We start from the raw sequence: 21,586 nt of genomic DNA on the forward strand, positions 1-21,586 counted from the left end.
ATGAGGTCCCTGACTTCATCAGATAGCTTCTTCCCAGTTTCTACATTTTTCCCTTGTCTCTTTGCTTCTTGGCAACCTTGAGCTAAGCAGCTTTCCTATAACATGTCCTTACACCATGATGTTCTGCCTTACCTCAGGCCAAAAGTAATGGAACTGTCAGACCAGAAACTGAAAGTTCTGAAATAAAGAGCCCAAATAAAACTTTCTTCCTCTAAGTAATTGTCCTCAGGTATTTGTCACAATTATGCAAATGAAATTGAAAGTTTCAGTTTACATGTAGAGGGTTTCTCTTATATATAAAAATTTAAATATATATCAAGTAAGTAAATAGGAAAGTAGGATCATGAAAATAAAGAATTCACTTAAAATAAGGATGAGTAATGGGATGTATTGTTTCAGTGACACCTGTTAATGAGAGTCACGGTCACTGTTATTAATCATCATTTTAATGAAAATACACTATCTGTATTGGTTATATGTTGCATAACATTTCCACAAACTGATTACATTTCAGTAACATAGATTTATTTTCTAACCATATCTATGAGTTTTAGTATCCAAACATGGCTAGCTGGGTCCTTTGTTTATTGACTAAATGTGTAGGCAAGCTGTCAATCAGGGATGCAGTGTTCTCTAAGACTCTACTAGAGAAGGGTCTGCTTCTAAGTTCACACATGCTAATGGCAGAATTTAGTTTATTTGATTTTAGGTTTAGGCTTTAATCATTTATGCGGTGAGTGATAGACTGCTCTTAATTCCTAAAGGCTATACATATTTCCTTGCCCCAGAGGGTTTTCTGACAAGACTGTTTGTTATTCCTATCCAGAAAATGAAAGAGATTCACCAAGAGGCTAGATATGGTCACCTTTGCCATATTCTCAGAAGCAAATCACACAGATTATATCCATACTTCAGGGGAGAAGACTATATAAGTGATTAAACATAAAGAGGCAGAGATTGTAGAAGACCAATCTCTAATACATTTAACAATCTATTCCTCTTATTTGGGGCAATCTTTCATATATTATTGTGATACTGTAGTTTTGTTGATTGTGATTGGAAACACTTTCCATGCCCTTTTCCCAGCACCAGAGAACTAGATATGTGATTGGAAATGGGCATAGGACCTAGTATTCCCGCGGTAGGCTTTGGAATGGTCTCACTCTTAAGTCAAACCAATCAGAATTATTCCTAAGAAATGTTCTTTTACAGCTTATAAACTAGATCCCTATCTTCTTTGGTCTATAAAGTCATTTTTCTTTTGGTTTATAAAGTCATGTTTTTATCCTAAATTAAGGCAAAAGTCATTAAACTGAAACTTAATGAGCTCCTCTTTTCTCAGACCAGTTGAAAGCAACAAAAATTGCAAAGATGGAGATTGTGATTCCTGGATTTGAGTAATAATTATAAATTTCCAACACCCCTCAAACAAAGCATTAAAGGGAAATCAAGTGATATTTTAGGTATAGAAAATGCCTGACAAAGTTTTCCTCAGATAGTGAAATGATATATAATTTTGTTTACAAGACATTTTCCAAAATTCTACAGAAACATTAGTTGGAACTTGAAATTTAGTTTTCCTTAGCTTATATTTATTTATTTGCTTACTTATTTTTGAGAGAGAGAGAGAGAATTTTTAAAAATATTTTTTAGTTTTCGGTGGACACAACATCTTTATTTTATTTGTATGTGGTGGTGAGGATCGAACCCAACACCTGCTTGAGCCACATCCCCAGCCCAGCTTATATTTATTAATGACATTTCCCCCCCTGGTTTGATGATAGCTTCTTCTTAGTTTACCTTGATTTAAGTAAACTAAGTTGAGATCACATCCTGCTCATTTAAAACATATCAAATTTATTACAACTGACAAGTGCTCAAAGTATGACTTCAGAATTTTTATCATTTTTATCAGTTTCATCTATAAACTATTTAGTGTTTAAATATCAAAGAAAAAATAGCACCAGTTATTGCTTAAGAATTACTAAATTTTAATGAAGGACTAGTAATTTAATAAAAAGTAAATGTTTACAGATAGTCAGGATCATTCTTTTCTTGGTCATTGCTGGCTGAACGTAGCAGAACTGCCATATTACTAATGGGGGCCAAAATTAATACTTTTCGATAAAGTGAGTAGCTGAGAATATGAGTCATAGTAACCAAGTTCTTACATAATGGAAAACTGTCCCACAGATTCATATCCAGTAAGGTTATTCAGTGGTCACAAAGGATATATAATGATCAAAATCTTCTTGTTTCCATAACTGGTAAATCTCAAAATTAGCACATGCAAAATAATTCAATTTAGAAACAGACTTCTTGTGAAATCTGAGCAAATGTTGGTTGAATAACTTTATTTTTTTATTGGTTGTTCACAACATTACAAAGCTCTTGACATATCATATTTCATACATTAGAACCAAGTGGGTTATGAACTCCCATTTTTACCCCAAATACAGATTGCAGAATCACATCGGTTACACATCCACATTTTTACATACTGCCATATTAGTGACTGTTGTATTCTGCTACCTTTCCTATCCTCTACTATCCCCCCTCCCCTCCCCTCCCATCTTCTCTCTCTACCCCATCTACTGTAATTCATTTCCCTCCTTGTTTATTATCCCATTCCCCTCACAACCTCTTATATGTAATTTTGTATAACAATGAGGGTCTCCCTCCATTTCCATGCAATTTCCCTTTTTTCTCCCTTTCCCTCCCACCTCATGTCTCTGTTTAATGTTAATCTTTTCTTCCTGCTCTTCCTCCCTGCTCTGTTCTTAGTTGCTCTCATTATATCAAAGAAGACATTTAGTATTTGTTTTTTAGGGATTGGCTAGCTTCACTAAGCATAATCTGCTCTAATGCCATCCATTTCCCTGCAAATTCCATGATTTTGTCATTTTTTAGTGCTGCGTAATACTCCATGGTGTATAAATGCCACATTTTTTTTTTTTTATCCATTCATCTATTGAAGGGCATCTGGGTTGATTCCACAGTCTAGCAATTGTGAATTGTGCTGCTATGAACATCAATGTGGCAGTATCCCTTTAGTGCGCTCTTTTAAGTTCTTCAGGGAATACTCCGAGCAGGGCAATAGCTGGGTCAAATGGTGGTTCCATTCCCAGCTTTCCCAGGAATCTCCATACTGCTTTCCAAATTGGCCGCACCAATTTGCAGTCCCACCAGCAATGTACAAGAGTACCCTTTTCCCCACATCCTCGCCAGCACTCGTTGTTATTTGACTTCATAATGGCTGCCAATCTTACTGGGGTGAGAAGAATAACTTTAAATATTCCTTTTCTTTAAAATACCTTGAGACACTCTTGCTGAAAAAAGGATATATTAGATTATTCAGTAGAGTTGAAATCTTCAAAGTGCCATAGCTATCACTTGTTTTTCACATTAATAAGTTAGATAAATATTAATCCTTTCTTACTGACACTCATACTCCTATTTCATCCATAGAAGTGTAGAACTCCATAAGTTTCTTCCTTGACTAGAAAGTTTATTATTTTGGATGTGAATTCACTACCATTATTTTGATATAGAGAATTTTGACATAGTAACCAGAAATATTTATGAATGTTATTTGCTACTTCAAAATAGAACCAAGAAATTTTAATACAGTTAGATTCATTTATTTCTTTAGTCACTTAAAGTTTATATATCTTTATAGGATACAGGATAATAATTCAAAACCTTTATATAATATATAATGAGCAATCAGGGTAATAAACAATTATATTTACTTAATCATCCCTCTGTGTTGACAACTTGAGGAAAATTCATTTTTTAAAATTTGAATTTCTGGAGAATTTCTTATATCTTATATGAAATTTTTAACTATTACGTTGTAGCTCTAACATAAGGAAGTTACACTTGGGTACAAATTAATGTGAATGACATTGGAAAAATAAACAATAACCATGAGTAACAAAGAAGCAAGTGGAGACTGTTGGCAGAGCCAAAATAAAAAGTTTTCTTATGGAAGATAGGTTAAAGTTAAATTCACCTGGAGTTATGAACATAAAATTAATCTACTGAAAGAACCAACTTGAAGTTATGTTTTTATTTCATTGTCTGTTTTACCTAAGGATTCTGGCTGTGGAAATGTACAGGACAGAGTTCTCCTGGTGAGCAAACTCCCAGGGGGTAACAGGTGCCCTGTTTTCGGCAGTTGGAATATTCTGCAGTTTCTCCCAGGAACTACTATAGTAACTAATACATGTGCAATGTTTGTCAATGCCCTGAATAAGGAGGCTTTGTGCTAGAGTCTTATCAGCCTCTATCTTGATCTCAGGAACTCAGTTCCTTGGACTAAAGGAACTTTCTTGTTTGACAACTGCAATGTTTTTTTTTTTTTTTTAATTTTTTATTGATTATTTAAAGCATTACATAGCTCATGATATATCATCTTTCATACATTAGACTCAAATTGTGTTTTGAACTCCCATTTTCACCCCAAATATAGATTGCAGAATCGAGAGAAGGGAAAGCATATGGAAATGGTAGGAGACCTTCAAGGATACATAAAATTACAAGAGGCTATGAGGGGCAAGGGGGAGGGAAAAAAAAGGGAGAGAATTGAACAACAGCAGGGGAGATAGAGAGGGAAGATGGGAGGGGAGGGGAGGGGAGGGGGGATAGTAGGGGTTAGGAAAGGTAGCAGAATACAACAGACACTAATATGGCATTATGTAAAAATGTGAATATGTAACAGATGTGACAACTGCAATGTTTCACCAAGCTCAGCTGAGCCTAAACCTGTCTACGTAATAGTAACTTTAAGCAATGGACTTTCTTGAGAGCTACACAAAGATCCTAACATCACACAATGCAACTATAATATGTAATTGAGAAATAAGCTGCATAATGTTTCTAGCTCTATAACCTGCCCAATGACACAATAACAATAATGTACTACTGATGCCCCTGACCTAATGTAAACTATTGATATAAATAAAGCTGGCAGCTTGGACAAGAGCTTTCTACTATTCTGCCATCCTGCTATTCTGCCACTTTGTCACTGCACCTTGCTTCTGTCTCCTTTTGATTTTCTTACAGTTTTTCTATTTACAGATTGGTAAATGACAGAGATGGTTAGATATTTATGTATATGTGTGAACATACACATATTTAATATTTTACATACATTTAATTTGCCATATGAAACCAACTTTTAATTCTCCATTAACTTTGGGGCGTTTTCAAAGGAACATTGATTCTTTCTATTTAGACACCTTTTGAGAACATAACCTGAGAGAGAAGATAACAATAGACAACTGTAATAAAAATTAAGGCTTAGAATATTCGAAACATATGAACAGAGAAGGAAAGTTGATTTGTTTAGGTAAGGAAAAATGTTGTTCAGAGAAATTACTGTTAGATTTTCACTAAGTGTATCTAAAGAAGTTTTTTAAAAATATTTATTTATTTATTTTTAGTTGTAGATGGACACAATATCTTTACTTATTTATTTATTTAAAATATTTTATTTTTGGTGTTAATGAACACAACACAATGCATTTTATTTTTATGTGGTGCTGAGGATCAAACCTGGGTCCTGCCCATGCTAGGGGAGCGCTCTACCACTGAGCCACAATCCCAGCCCCTTTTTATTTATTTTTTATGTGGTGTTGAGGATCGAATCCAATACCTCACAAGTGCGAGGTGGGCACTCTACTACTGAGCTATAGACCCAACCCTAAAGAAGTTTTAACTTGTGGAAGTAGTATTCCGTGTTTATTAGTATTGTATGTGTTGTATTCCTGGAAAAGAGAATGTGGAAAACACACAACTGCTTTCAACTGCTATGGTCTAGGAAAGTCACTTCTACCTTTCATACATTGCACTGGCAAGAATTCATCTCATTCAGGGTTGAGATGCTGGGAGGTAGAGACAGCATAAGCTGTAAATTATCAGGTATATCAGGTATAAATAATAAAACCAATAAATAAATAAAACAAAATACTATTTTTTGTCTATCCTAAAGGTTAGACAAAACATGTCTATCCTAAAGGCCGTCAAAGAATAACCATGATATGCAAACACATATAAGGTAATATGCTAGTTAATCAGCACTGAGGACATCTAGACACAAGTACTGAATATTTTCTCCCCAAATTCACAATTTGAATATAGAACATGATGATTTTGCTTATACTGGTGATTTCAAGTAAGTCTATCTCACAGCAAATGACAAAGATGTGTTTGAGTAGTTTTTGGGTGAGAGGAATTTTCTCTTGCTAGATTTGAACAGTAAAGTGACAGAGAGTCTGGCATTTTTTCCATATTGATCTCTTATATTTTGGTTATAATAATAACTAATGTCCATACTTTTATTACATTAATTATTTGCCATTTTGGGAGACAGAGTACTTTTCTCTGATTACTGTCAAAAAAACTTTAAAAATAGTTAATTAAAATAGTAATTGTCTGAAAATTCAGTACTATTTCTGCCTTCAGATAAATATTTCCATAACTTTATTTTTTTCAGTGATATTATACAAATTTATATAATGGCAATTGGAAAAATAACACTTAAAATAACTATCTGGTATTACAGTATTACACTTCTCAGAGGAGGACATACAATCAATCAACAAGTTCATGAAAAAATGCTCACCATCTCTAGCAATCAGAGAAATGCAAATCAAAACCACCCTAAGATACCATCTCACTCCAGTAAGATTGGCAGCCATTATGAAGTCAAACAACAACAAGTGTTGGCGGGGATGTGGGGAAAAAGGTACACTTGTACACTGCTGGTGGGGCTGCAAAATGGTGAGACCAATTTGGAAAGCAGTATGGAGATTCCTGGGAAAGCTGGGAATGGAACCACCATTTGACCCAGCTATTGCACTTCTCGGACTATTCCCTGAGGACCTTAAAAGAGCGCACTATAGGGATACGGCTGCATCAATGATTATAGCGGCACAATTCACAATAGCTAGACTGTGGAACCAACCTAGATGCCCTTCAATAGATGAATGGATAAAGAAAATGTGGCATCTATACACAATGGAATATTATGCAGCACTAAGAAATGACAAAATCATAGAATTTGCAGGGAAATGGATGGCATTAGAGCAGATTATGCTAAGTGAAGCTAGCCAAGCCCTAAAAAACAAATGCCAAATGTCTGCTTTGATATAAAGAAAACAACTAAAAACAGAACAGGAAGGAAGAGCATGTGGAAGAGACTACAGTAAACAAAGACGAATGGGGGGAGAGAAACGGAGAGAGAAGGGAAAGCATATGGAAATGGTAGGAGACCTTCAAGGATACATAAAATTATAAGAGGCTATGAGGGGCAAGGGGGAGGGAAAAAAAAGGGAGAGAATTGAACAACAGCAGGGGAGATAGAGAGGGAAGATGGGAGGGGAGGGGAGGGGAGGGGAGGGGAGGGGGGATAGTAGGGGTTAGGAAAGGTAGCAGAATACAACAGACACTAATATGGCATTATGTAAAAATGTGAATATGTAACAGATGTGATTCTGCAATCTATATTTGGGGTGAAAATGGGAGTTCAAAACAGAATTTGAGTCTAATGTATGAAAGATGATATATCATGAGCTATGTAATGCTTTAAATAATCAATAAAAAATAAAAATTAAAAAAAAATAAAATAAAATAAAACTTTAGTAACTAGAGTTTTCAATATAAAATTGACAATAGCATCTTCTTTACTATTCTTTTTATTAGTATCATCACACACATCTTTATTTCCAGTGCTATTCATTTAAAATCTCAAGATGATAAGCTTCACTTCAGATATATATTTAGGTACCCACAAAATATACTAAGGATAAATCTCTTTCAAACAAAAGGCAAATATTACATTTCCTATTTCAATTTAGAATAACTCAAAAGGAAAATGAAATAGATTTTAAAGGATCGATGATATAAAAGAATATATCAAATACTTTCTAGTCTGTTGATTTTAATAATTCACAGCTATTCCCTAAGCTCTCATTCAACTATTGTAGCACCATTTTCAGAATATAAAACTTTTTCTGTCTATTCATATTTACTATTTAATAATACTTTTTAAATTAATTTAGTCATGTGTGTAAGAAGAAACAAAAGTATTCTAGTTGGGGCACTTTCTCTCCCTCCCTCACTTGACCTCTCTTTCCTTCATCCTCCTCCTCCCCTCTCCTTATGTGTATGTGTGTGTGTGTGTGTGTGTGTGTACATGTTTTCACACATACACACATCACACACACATAGAGAAAGTAAAATATTTTATGTATATTGTAATATATACATATACATTATACTATAAGTGTATCTTTCTCTCCCTTCACCCCTGTATATCTATACTGTTTTCTAAGATAAAGTTCCTTTAAAATGCTATCTTTTTGTTCTCTGTTCTTATCAGTTTTGATTCTTTTAAGGATATATAGATTCACATTTACTACCGTTGTGAATAGGTTGAAAATCTGAAATGATGCTCTATGAACCTACAAAATTTACCCAATCTAAAATGATTTTGATTATATAAGGAAGCTCATTAAATGTTAATGAAGTAGATACTGTTTCCAGTATATGTGCATTATTTGGCTGCTTATTAAACTATTTTAAGTCCACATCTCTAAAGAAGAAAGAAAGATAGTTTTCAGCTGTGTGAGATGCAAATATCTTTCATGTGTTTAGAAACTTAGTTGATTCTGCCATAATTACTTGAGTGGTTTTAGCCCAAATCACTAAAGTAAATGTGTGTGTGTGTGTGTGTGTGTGTGTGTGCAAAATACCTGCCATTATCATTTTTTCTTAGGAATAAGTTATTTAATATGTAATAGGGTGCTTGTGACATTATAAATGTACCTTAGTCAATGAACTGAAAGCTAAAATAGACAGTTTAGAGTGAAAGATTAAGAGAAATCTCCTACATATTAAAATAACATGTACAGCTTTGGAATTAACTATCAGTTTATTTATATCAGTGGAATTATTTCCCTAAGTCATTGCATGGCCTACAATTATATGGAAATATGCAAATGTTATTTGAAATCCATGTGAACGTAATGGACATTTAAATTATGCCTCCCACAATTCCTGTCATCTAAATCAAAAGACTATAATATGGGGGAAAATAAAGAAAAATGTTAGATGTATTTCATTCCTGTGTTTTATGAATTTTCCTCTTGCTCAGTGTATAAAATATATACAAATCTTTCTTGGGTGACTTCATTTATTTTTCTGTATTGTGAAGTTTAGAATATTTTTAGGAACTGCCAATCTAAAGGTCATTGCCAGATACCTTCCAGTCATTATCTTATTCTGTGCCACTTCAAAGTGAGGTAAAATACACATTTCCTGGGATTAGAACAAAGCTTTATGCCCTTATTTTTAATAAAAGTATTTATTTCTATTATATTATTTGTTGGAATGTTCAAGAAAAGGGGGGGTATTTATCCTTTTTCACAGATGGTTTAAATTATTGATATGGAATTGAAATTATGACTCCTCGTACCAGTTTGATTAACATGCAGGTCTAGTGCATTGAAATTTGAGCAAAGTTCAAAATTAGTTTAGAGGCTAAAGAGGGATTTTTTTTTTTTTATTTTAAAGCACCATTTTCAAGTTAATTTACAATCACTTTGCCTGCAGAATGTTTAAAAACTACCCCATATTCCTCATATGCCACAGCATAATTATGTTGTTTTTCATCTCTACTTCCTCCTTATAAAACTCCCTAATTCTTTAGAATTTAATATACTACATTTTCTATGGTATTCTTTATTTCTGAAAACAATAAATCCTTTCTTTTATACATTTTCATAATGCAATCAATATTATTCTACAGATCCTATTTCATTGTGACCTTTAGAATGGAGACTTTGGAACTAGGAAGTTCCTCATCCTCCAACACTAAGAGTGTAATCCAAGAAGGAAAAGAATAAGATTAATATATAGAATCTATTTATGCATTGGTCAGTTTTAGGCTCATTTAACTAAGAAAATAATCATAAAATGAGAAATATCTGACTCCAGTATATAGAGGTGAATATTCATAGGCAAGAAAATAGTATCTGTTTGATTTTAATCTCAGCTTCTCATTTTTAAAGAAGTAAAAACAACCTCAAGTGAAAAATAAATGAGAACCTGATGTTCTACATTGACTCTATTTAAACAGCTTTTCTTTTTATTTAAAGATTTCTACGTCTATCCAAAGTAGAAATGAGAAGTGTTAATTTGTATGTCTATCTCACAACATACTAAAAAAAAAGTGTATTCGATCATGGATCAGAAATTCAGAGCTAAAAGTATAAAACACTTAAATGGAAACACAGAAATGTATATTGGTGGCCATGTGTTGATGATTTCTTACACACAACACCTTAAGCTCATATGACAAAGAAGAAAATCGACAAATTACATGAGATAAAAATTTGAATTTTGTAAGAATATTATTTCCAAGAAAGTGAAAAATAACTGATAGAATGGTTAATGTATTTGTGCATAAGATGTCTAATAACAGAATTTCATTTGTAAGTCAATAAATAATTCTTAAAATTTGACAATGTAATAAGATAATTTAATTTAAAATAAGAAAATGATGAATCTACATATTACTTTCCATAGTGATTGTATTGATTTTCAGTCCAAACAAGAATGCCCCTTTCTTCCCTAATTAACATTAACTATTATTTGTATTTTTTATGATTGTCATTATTGTGGTGACATGAAATCTAAGTGTAGTTTTGATATGTTTTTCTCTGGTTGCTAAGGAGGTTGACAAATGTTTCATATATTTGTTTACTATTTGCATTTCTTCTTTTTAGAATTGTCTGTATAGTTCATTTGCTTCTTTATTAATTGGCTTATTTTTTGGTTTTTTGGTGTTAATATTTTTGAGTTCTATATATATTCTGGTATATGCTCCGTTCATTACTTGAGCTTTAAGAGTCTTATTAGGGATGTCAGGGCTTGTGCCAATATGATGGAGTGGGAACCCAATGTTTTCTTCTAGCAGTTGCAGTGTTTATGTTCTAATTCCAGAATCTTTAATCAATTTTGATTTTTACACAGAGTAAGAGATGGGGATCTAGTTTAATTTTTCTATATATTTATATCCAGTTTTCCCAGCACCATTTGTTTAAAAATTCTATCTTTTCTACAATGTATGCTTTTGAAACTTTTTCAAGAATAAGACAACTGTATCTATCAGGATGACATCAGGGTCTTGTATTCCATTCCATTAGACTTTGTGTCTGTTTTTATGTGAATACCACCTTGTTTTTGTAGATAGAACATCTTTGTATCAAAGATATCAGGTATTGTGATGCCACCAACATCACTCATTGCTCAGTAATATTTTGGCTATTCTGTTTTTTTTTCCTTCCATAGAAATTTTAGGAATTTTTTTCTAATTCCACAAAGAATGTTATAGGTATTTTGTTGGGGATTGCATTGAATCTGTGTATCACTTTTGGTAATATGAACATTTTGAAAAGATTAATTATGCCTATTAGATAGCATGATAGGTCTTTCCATCTACCAAAGTGTTCTTCATTTTCTTCTTCAGTGTTCTGTATTTTCGTTGTAGAAGTCTTTCATCTCTTGGTTATATTTTTTCCCAAGTGGCTGTTTGTTATTGTTGTTGTTGTTATTTGGAGACACTTGTGAATTAAGTAGTTTTACTGATTCCTTCCTCAGCACATTTATTTATGTAATATAGGAACACTTCAGTTTTATGTGATTTTCGCATCCTTCTACTTTGATAAATTTGATTATAAGCTTTAGAAAATTTTGGTGGAGTATTTTGGGTCCTTTAAGTACAGAATTATGTCATCAGCAAGTAGACATAATTTGACTTCTTCTTTTCCTACTTATATCCCTTTGATTTCCTTCTCTTACAGGCCTTCTCTCTGTCTAGAATTTCAAGAACTCTATTGAATAGAAAATGTGAGAGTAGATATTCTTTTCTTATTCTTGATTTTAGAAAAAAAACTGTTTTAAGTGTTTCTTCATTAAGAATAATGTTGACTTTGGTTTGTCATATATAGTGTTTATGGTGTTGAGGTATATTCTTTTTATCCCTATATTTTCAGGTTTTTTTTAACTTTAATGGGTGCTGAATTTTTTCAAAACCTTTTTCTATATTTATTGAGGGGAACATGTGATTTTTGCCCTTGATTCTATTCATGAAAAATGATGAACTTCTATAATCTCCCTAATTGTGTGTTAGTATCCATTTATCAGAGAGAACACTCAGCCTTTGTTTGGGAAGAGAAAGGGAATGGGAATAGACTGTAGAATGAATCAGGCACAACTTTCCCTAGGCTCATATATGAATACACAACCAGTGAAACTCTGCATTATATGGAACCACAAAAATTGAAACATAATTAGAACAAGTTATATTCCACGAATGTACAATATGTCAAAATACAATCTACTGTCATGTATGCTTAAAAAGAACAATTTTTTAAAAAAGTAAAAAAAAAAGTGATAAATTACATTTGTTGACTTGTTTTTCTTGAATTAACATTGCCTTCCAGGAATGAAACTGTCTTGATGCACAAACTTCTTAATAAGTTATTCAGTGTGGATTGCTATTAACTGATTAACAATTGCCATTCATATGTTCTTAGATTTATAACTCTGTTGTTTTCTTTCCTTTATGCATCTTTCTGGTTTAGGAATCATGTTGATACTAGCTTCATAGAATGATTTTGAGACTGTTCACTTCCTTTCTATTTTATGGAATGAATTAAGGAAAATTGGCATAAATACTTTAAAGATCTGATAAAACTCATCAGAAAATTCATCTGGTTCTAGGTTTTACTTTCAGAAATGCTTTTTATTACTATTTCAATCTCATTGCTTGATATTGATTTGTTTAGATTTTTTTGTATCCCCTTGTTTCAGTTTGCATAAGTACTATGTGTCTAGAAATTTGTCAGTATATTTTAGATTTTCTACTTATTGGAGTGTAAGTTTTTGAAATAATTCCTAATGGTCTCAGAATTTCAGCCATATCTTTGGTGGTTTTTCCTTTTCTATCTCTAATTTAATTGTTGTTCTTGTTGTTTTATTGATTTTATTTTTTTAAATACACAACAGCAGAATTCTTTACAATTCTTATTACACATATAGAGCACAATTTTTTCATATATTTGTATATAAACTATGTTCACACCAATTCATGCCTTTATACATGTACTTTGGTGTTTTTTTGCATTATAAATTCCCATTACAAATATATACCACAATATTTCAAATCTCTGTTTGTATATAAAGTATGTTGATCCCCAATTTGAGTCTTCATACATATAATTTGGATAATGATGTCCATCACATTCCACCATCTTTGCTAATATCCTGCCCTTTCCCTTTCCCTCCCACCCCTCTGCCCTATCTAGAATTCATCTGTTCCTCTATGCCCCCCATTCTCGACACCACCATGTGTCAGCCTCCTTATATCAGAGAAAACATTCGGCATTTGTTTTTGTTTTTTTTTTTTTTTGAGTTTTTTTTTTTTTTTTGGATTGACTAACTTCACTTAGCATTATCTTCTCCAAAGCCAGGAATAATTTTATTGTTTTGTATCTTCTTCTTTCTATATACCAAATTTTATAGCAGCACAAATCACAATAGCCAAGTTATGGAACTAGTTTTGGTGTCCCTCAATAAACAATTGGGTAAAGGAAACTTGGTATATATACACAATGGAGTTTTACTCAATCATAAAGAAAAATGAAATCATGACATTTGTTGTAAATGGATGAAACTGGAGAATATCATGCTGAATGAAATAATTTAGGCATAGAAAGTCAAGGGTCAATATTTCTCTCATATACAGAAGACAGAGTGAAATAAACAATTTTAAAAAGGGAGATAATTGAAGTAGATGAAAGGAAATGAGTGGGAAGGAGAAAGTATTGGAAAGGGGAATGGAATTAATCAAACTATATCATGTGCATGTATATAAAAATAAATTCCACTGTTATGTATAACTATAATTTAGCATTTAAAAAATAAATCAATAATAAAAAGAAAATGATTAATTAACATTTTCACCAAGAAAACATAAACAAATGACCTCAGGAAAATATGTTGAAAATTCATTGAGGAAAGATAAATCAAAACTGTAGTATTGTATATCTTTACATAAACCACGGTGGCAAAAATAAACATTAAAATTTATCAAAGACATGGTGATAATAGAACCTTCATACACTGCCATTGAGAATGTAATATGATGCAATCTCTTTGGCAGTCCTCTAAATACACAGTTTTAATTATCTTATGGACAGAGGAAATGCACTTAAATAAATGTGTCTAAAAAATTAAAAGAGTATGTTCATACACATAAAAATTTGTATAGAAATGATTCTGCCATAATTTCTATTAGTCAATAATAAAATGAAAAAAAAAACCCAGATGTGGTATATCTACACTTTGAATAATATTTATTGATATATAGGAATAAGTTAAATATTATTAATTGTGATTCAGAGTAAAAGAGATTTGAAAACATATGTTCAACTAAAAATATCCAGTTAGAAATAACTAAATACTGTTTGATTATATTTATATATAAAATATTTAGAATTGACAAGTTCACAGAAATAGAAAGTTGATGAATACTTGTCTATTACTGTAGGTGAAGTTAAATATAATGATGACGTTTCTCAATTTTCTTTTTATGGTTATGAAAATGTTAAAAAATTAGAATAAATGATTAAACAACTTTGTGAATATATTCAATATGATTGTAGTTTACACTTTGATGGAGGAGCTTTGGATACAGTATTAACACCATAAAGCTATTTCTCAAAAGTATCGAATGTCTTTGTTCATTGAAGTAGTTAGGGCCCAATCATTGTGCAGGCCAATGAGTGTATGACTTGTCTCCTAGGTTTTTTTATAGGTTTTTTTTTTATACATATATATACTTTGTGGCCTTTTTTTTAAGTTGTAGGTGGACACAATGCCTTTATTTTTATTTGTTTAGTTTTCTGTTGTGCTGAGTATTAAACCCAGTGCCTCACCCATGCTGGGGGAGCACTCTAGCACTGAGCCACAACTCTATCCCCTTTTGTGGCCTTATTTTTAAGTTTTAAATGAATTTGTATTGATTCTTTTATATGTTGTGAGAAGGTACATTTCCATATTTTTTGTGGATAGTCAATTTTTCCAACATTTATTGTATGCTTTTGACAACTTTGTCCCCCAATAGATCATGTGTGAGAAAACGTAAGACCATCTAGAGGTGAAATGAAAATTAACCCAATCAGTGAATTAATCCCCTCATCAGAATTAATTGAGTGGTGGCTCAAGCAGGTAGGGTATGACTGGAAGAGGTAGATCATTGGGTCAAACCTTTGGGGTATATATTTTGTGTCTGTTAATGAAGTCATTCTTTCTCCCTGCTTCCTGATGTAATGTGCTGGGCCACTTTTCTCTGCCACACCCTTCTGCCATGAAATTCTGCTTTACCTCAAACCCAGAGAAGTAGAGACAGATATTTATGGACTGAGACTTCTGAAACCATGAGCCCACATCCCCACCCTCAGTTTTCCTCCTTTAATTGTTTTGTCATGGGCTTTTAGTCACAACCCTGAAAAACCTGAGTAAAACAATGTATTAAGGTTTATTTCCTACCTTTGATCTTTTAAGATTGTATAAGGTACGGATACATGGGGAGCAGGGATGACCATTTTCTTCTTTGTCCTCTCTTGGTCTCAAAGCTACCAACTTGCTCTACATTGAAATCCTGGATGAATTAAAGAGACGGAAGAAGAAATAGAAAGATGTGGTTGTATTGTCATTTATTTTCTGCCTCATTTACTGTTTCAACATCTTCTGAGTCAAACCATATGGGGGGGATCAAGGAGAAAATAAAAGGTGTCTCTTCTTTCTCTCTTCATACCTGCCCTCTACTTGAAATTTTGGGAATTGACTGAAAACTAGAATATAATTTTAGGATGCTTTTTAATATGTGTGTGTGTGTATGTGTGTGTGTGTGTGTGTGTGTGTGTAAAATGTGTGGCAAACTATGCACATTAAAAGTCACAATTTTAAAAATGACCTAAGATTATGACAAAAAACAATACACACAAGGAAATTCTATACTTATTTCTTTACGAAATGTTGCCTATAATATGCATCAGAGACCACAGAATATTATTAATGATTGTACTAAGATGATGCTAAAGCCAGGTGAAATAACTACCCATGAATAAAATAAAACTGACGGGGTAAAAAATAATGGCAGTGCAAAAAATAAAAATGCTTAATTAAAAAATAAAGAAAGAAAAATCTAAAGCAAGCTGAGTGATATAGCGCCACTCATGGTCAGAATTTATACATTTGATTCCTCTCAGTTTTAGCCCCTCATACTCCATAAAATAGCAGTTCTATTTAAATTTTAATTTGGTGCATGTAGATAAAAATATATGATTAACAACAACAGCACTGGTCAAAATAAAGCTTGCTTTAAAAAAAAATCTAAAAATACACTGACTGACATAAACAATAGCAACAGGAAAAAAAACCAATTGACCTATGATCCTGTAAACTAGGATGTGCATTGTGAATGCTGTGCAGTGTGTGTCATTTCAAATGAAGCCTGTCTGATTAGATGATTCATGACTGCTATTTGCAAATTAGATAGCAGTGCCTGGAATATGTGAAAGGTTACTCTTGGTCTTTAATTTGTGATCATGTAAAGTAAAAGTCATTGTTTTGATTTTTTCTCCATGCAAAAGAGTTTATTAGAAAATGTACAATTATTACAATGCCTATAATTAGGAGTATAAGCAATGCAAATCCTAGAATGATTCTCAATGCACTAACTTTGTTTAATTGTAATTATATGGAAAGAATTTTTTTAATAGAACTGAATCAACTGAAAAACTGACAGATAAGGGGTAGTTAGGAGCTGACAGACTTTTAGATTACTGTTCCAGGATTATTAATCAGACAGGAAAAATAAAACTTTTCATAAGGCCAATTAAAATATTTAAGTTAAATATATTATTTTATAAGATTTTTGGATGAAGTTATTCATTCATTGATATATGTCTCTAATCAAATTATTGTGATTCTTGTAGTTCATTTAAGCTTTGCCTTAAGTATTTATTATAATTTATTACTCATTATAATAAAGCAAAACCTGTGTAGATATTTATTAATATATATTTGTTAAATGCATACAATATAATTGCATCTAGATATATTTAAATTAATCATCATACATGTATATATATACATACATATACATAAAGCAAGATACTTTTATGTATACATGATGAAGCTTCACCTGTAGTATATATATTAAATGCTATTTTCATTTTTTCAATTTTCCAAACAAAAAGTTTAAAAAATGATACATTGAAAGATGAGATTGAATTTGATTAAAAAATTTAGAATTGTACGAAGAGACCTAAAGATATTTGAATGAGAGCTATTAAAATAGATTGATTTAATTTAGTTTAGGAGGTTAAATAAATCATATTGGATTAAGAATAGTTTATATTTGGAATCAAACCTTGTATTTGAATTACTGTATCACATGCTATATAATATAGTGGAAATTAATCAGTGTCTCAATTTATTCATTGATTAAATGAATGTTAGAATTTTAAACTCAGAATTATTTTGAGGAATAAACAATATAAAGTTTATGAAATGCACAATTTTTTCAAAGCAGTTAAAAAATCTAAGCAGTGAATAAATTGGTATTTCCATTATTATGCTTTTTTAATGTTTTTTTTTTTAATGTTCCAATCAAGCAAGTATGCAGTGATAAAGAGACTGTTCTTTTTTCTTCTCAAAGTTTATCATTGTGCCATGGACATGTGGAAAAATTGGAAGTCCATTTATAATATTCCTAGTGTATGAATCACACATTGATTAATTCAACTAGTTTTTTTTTTTTTTTTTGGCAATTCTAGAGATTGAACCTGGGGTGCTTTACTACTGGAGCTATATCTCCCATCTTTTTATTATTATTATTTATTTTGGGGGTACTAAGAATTGAACCCAAGCACACTCAACTGCTGAACCCTATCCCCAGCCTTATTTTGTATTTTTTTTAATAAATAGCTTCTCACTGATTTGCTTAGCACTTTGCTTTGGCTGAGGCTGGCTTTGAACTTATGATCTTCTTGCCTCAGCCTCCTGAGCCACTGGGATTCCATGTGTGCACCACCATGCATAGCTCAAAAAGATATTTTCATCTTTTTACATTAAGTATAATGTGAGAAACTTAGAACAAATTATCATGAGATAGAGTTCTTAGCTTAATACAGTTTATAATTTTGAATAGCATAAAGATATTTGTCAAATAATTACAGAATATAAATTCTAAAAGTCATAAATGCATTGAAATAAAAGCACAGCATGGTACGTTCATGAGGGATTTGACAAAGTCAGATCAGATAGGCTTCCAAGAATATAATAATTAACAATAAAAGTTTATATAATGCTGATTATAATGAGTATTCCACATATACCAAGTCTGCAAGAGAAGAAATACAGAAAAAAATTCTTAATGGAAAACTTGTCCTTTAATTTGGAAAATAAAACAAATTAGATTGTGACTTGTAAGCATAAAATAATACATACAGATAAAAATGTAGGAAACACACATGATATGACTTCTATAAAACAAAAGTACAATTCAATTTTTCTTTCTCCAATTTGTTTGCCTATGAAGAACCTTCAGTAAGTTCATCTCTTATACAGCATAATTATTTTCAAACAAATGTGCCTCTTGGATGTTCCTTGAAATAAAAATGAATTCTTACGTCTTATCCATATTTTTTTTCAAGAGAGAGATTATAAATGTAATTCCATTTTGAGGAAGTAAAGTAATTATAAAAGCAATGTGCCAGGAATGTTACTTGTGTAATCATTTACAATTTTTAGTAATATATTGGACTATAATGACATAAATCATACAATCACATAGAATGCTAAGTTGCATACTGCAGTGTGTTGGTAAGCAGAGATGTGTTGTTAAGTATTTCTGTCCGACAAAGATAAGCAAGTGCTTTATCGCTGGAAACCAACTATTCTTTTTCTCTGCATCTAGAGGGCTTAAATTTTAAATTCAACACCTAAAGGAATGTTATGCATTATTTACTTGCTGAGTTCTGTTCATATGTAAACTTTAAAAATTTTTAGTGCTTCTTAACTTTTTGAATAACATCACTGCATTCATATCGAGGGAATTAGCCCTGATAAATGTCAATATTCATCATGAACATGTGCAACAAATATATACTAAAAGGCTATGTGCCAAGATGGTATAAGAGTAAGTATAATTATTCTCACTTCTTAAATTCAAATTCACTTATAATGGCTGGTTCTTATGATTCACCAGCATGTAGCCTGACATAGTACTATATTTTGTCACTTTGCATTGAGAGTTATTTGCCAAAATGAATAAGGTCAAGTGTAAGCTCAAACATTGTCCTTTCTCTCCTTCCCAATCCTTGCCTTGAGCACTGTGGCAGCATCTCTATTCCCTCTCAGTCAGTACACAAGAGGAGAAAACAAACAACAATAACAAAAATCATTTAACAAAATAGAAAAAATTAGCTTCATTTTTTTTTTCTTTTAGTAAAACACCTTTTGGAGTGTTGATAAAGCAAAAGATAAAGTGCTTTAATAATAAATTGAAAAAAAAGGAAATATTGTCCCAGAAGAACTTCAAGGATCTCTAAAATATTACAAAAATGATAGATTCTAGTTCTGGAAGTATAGGTATAAATGAGTATGAAAACCCGGAAATTGAAGGCCTAAGACATCATCTTTCCAATTATTTCTGCTTTTGTTTGGATTTGAAGAAGCTAGGTGTGAGACTTCTAATGCACAGCAGAGTTTTCCTGTAATACCCACATAAAAATCAAGCAGATAGAAATGTGTCCACATTTTGATGATAAGCACCAGTTGGAGGACATGTATTCAGAGGGCCATCCAAGTAGACCTAAATAAAGTTATCTCAGAAAAATTGTTAAGTTTCCAGTGTAAATATGGGGGGAAATGTCCCTCAATTTTTTCCAAGGGAAAGTAAACATAAAGAAACTAAATACCTCTTAATTTAGTTAGACTGCATCAAACTATAAATATAAATCAATGGGTATAATTCACCAGTGGTATAATTCAGTAGACCTCCTCTGTCAAGTATTGTAATAAATGGGGTGAGGTAAAGCACACCGAAATCAGATCCATCCTTACAGAAGTCAAAGTAATTCATAATTCTCTCCTTTTTGTTACAGCCCCTAACTGGAACTTGCACATTCACTCTTGCTATTTTTATGGGTAAGCTGTTTAATTTTTAATAAAATTTTTCTTTTGAGATAAATGTAGATTTACAAAATTGTTGCAAGGAAGGGGCTCAGAGTTCCTAAATACCCTTCAGTCATGTATTTCTCAGTTTAGAAGACTATAGAATTGAATATTTATCAAAATTAAGAAACTCAAACTGGTATTCTATATTTCATTTTTTTTTTCTATTTCGCTTTTTTCGCCAGTTTTTATTTCACTTCCAGGACCAACAACTACTAAAGGATATTAATGAAAAAAAATGTGGGTTTGTTAATGATTAAGTATGTTGAGGCCTACAGATCTGGAGATGATGCCATCAAAAGACTATCTCACAGTTTTCAAGAGAAAAAGACCTGTCACACCAAGCAAGATCACATAGGGAAGCAGTGAGGTTGGTCAGGAGGCAGATGAATGAGGGGGAAACAGTACAAGGCCCCTTACGGTTCTGCAAAGGGATAGGCAAGGCAGGGTACATGGAATAATCAGGTTTAGGATTGGATCATTTGAATAATTCAGCAGTCTTTGGGGTGTAAGTGATTTCTCTGATTATCTGATAATTGTCCCCAGGTCAATTAAGGGAAGAACATGTTGGCCCCAAATGTGGGAGTTTTCTGAGATCCTGATATAGAAGATGGTTGGTCTGCATATAGAAGGTAGTTTCTGGACTGTGTTGTTTTTATTCTCTAGGAATAGTTAATTCTGGAAAGGGAAGTCCCTCTGATGTCAGAAAAACCCTAATATGTTAAAGAATCAGAATAAAAAGACATGCTTAATGCAATCATTGATAACAAATTTTCTTTATCTTGCTTAACTTTTAACATTACAGTAAGAGCAATGCATACAGTGTGGTATGAAGGGCACTCTTTAATATATATATATATATATATATATATATATATATATATATATATATATATATATATTCTGCACTATACTTTCTTCAAAAAATGCAATCTTGTACTTTGTTTCATATGGTTTTCTATGGATTTCAATCATGTTGGCTAGTTTTTATTTCCTTGAAAATACTGGCTTTATTTCTAATTTGAGATCATTATAAAAGAAGTGATTTTTGCATTTGAGTACACACACATACACACAAATTTGCCCTCCACACACAAACACACACACACACACACACACACACTCCTCAAACTAACTCCTGTAAACCCTCAGTTATTAGATTAAATGTTGATTCTATGAATAAATCTCCCTAGTCTCATTGATAAAAGCATCCTTCCAGTTTATGTTACATCATCACTCTCTACTTCTCCTTCATTGAATTTACCACATC

This window comes from Spermophilus citellus (assembly GCF_964194105.1).
Source record: "Spermophilus citellus genome assembly, chromosome: 11".
Classification (NCBI taxonomy): domain Eukaryota; kingdom Metazoa; phylum Chordata; class Mammalia; order Rodentia; family Sciuridae; genus Spermophilus; species Spermophilus citellus.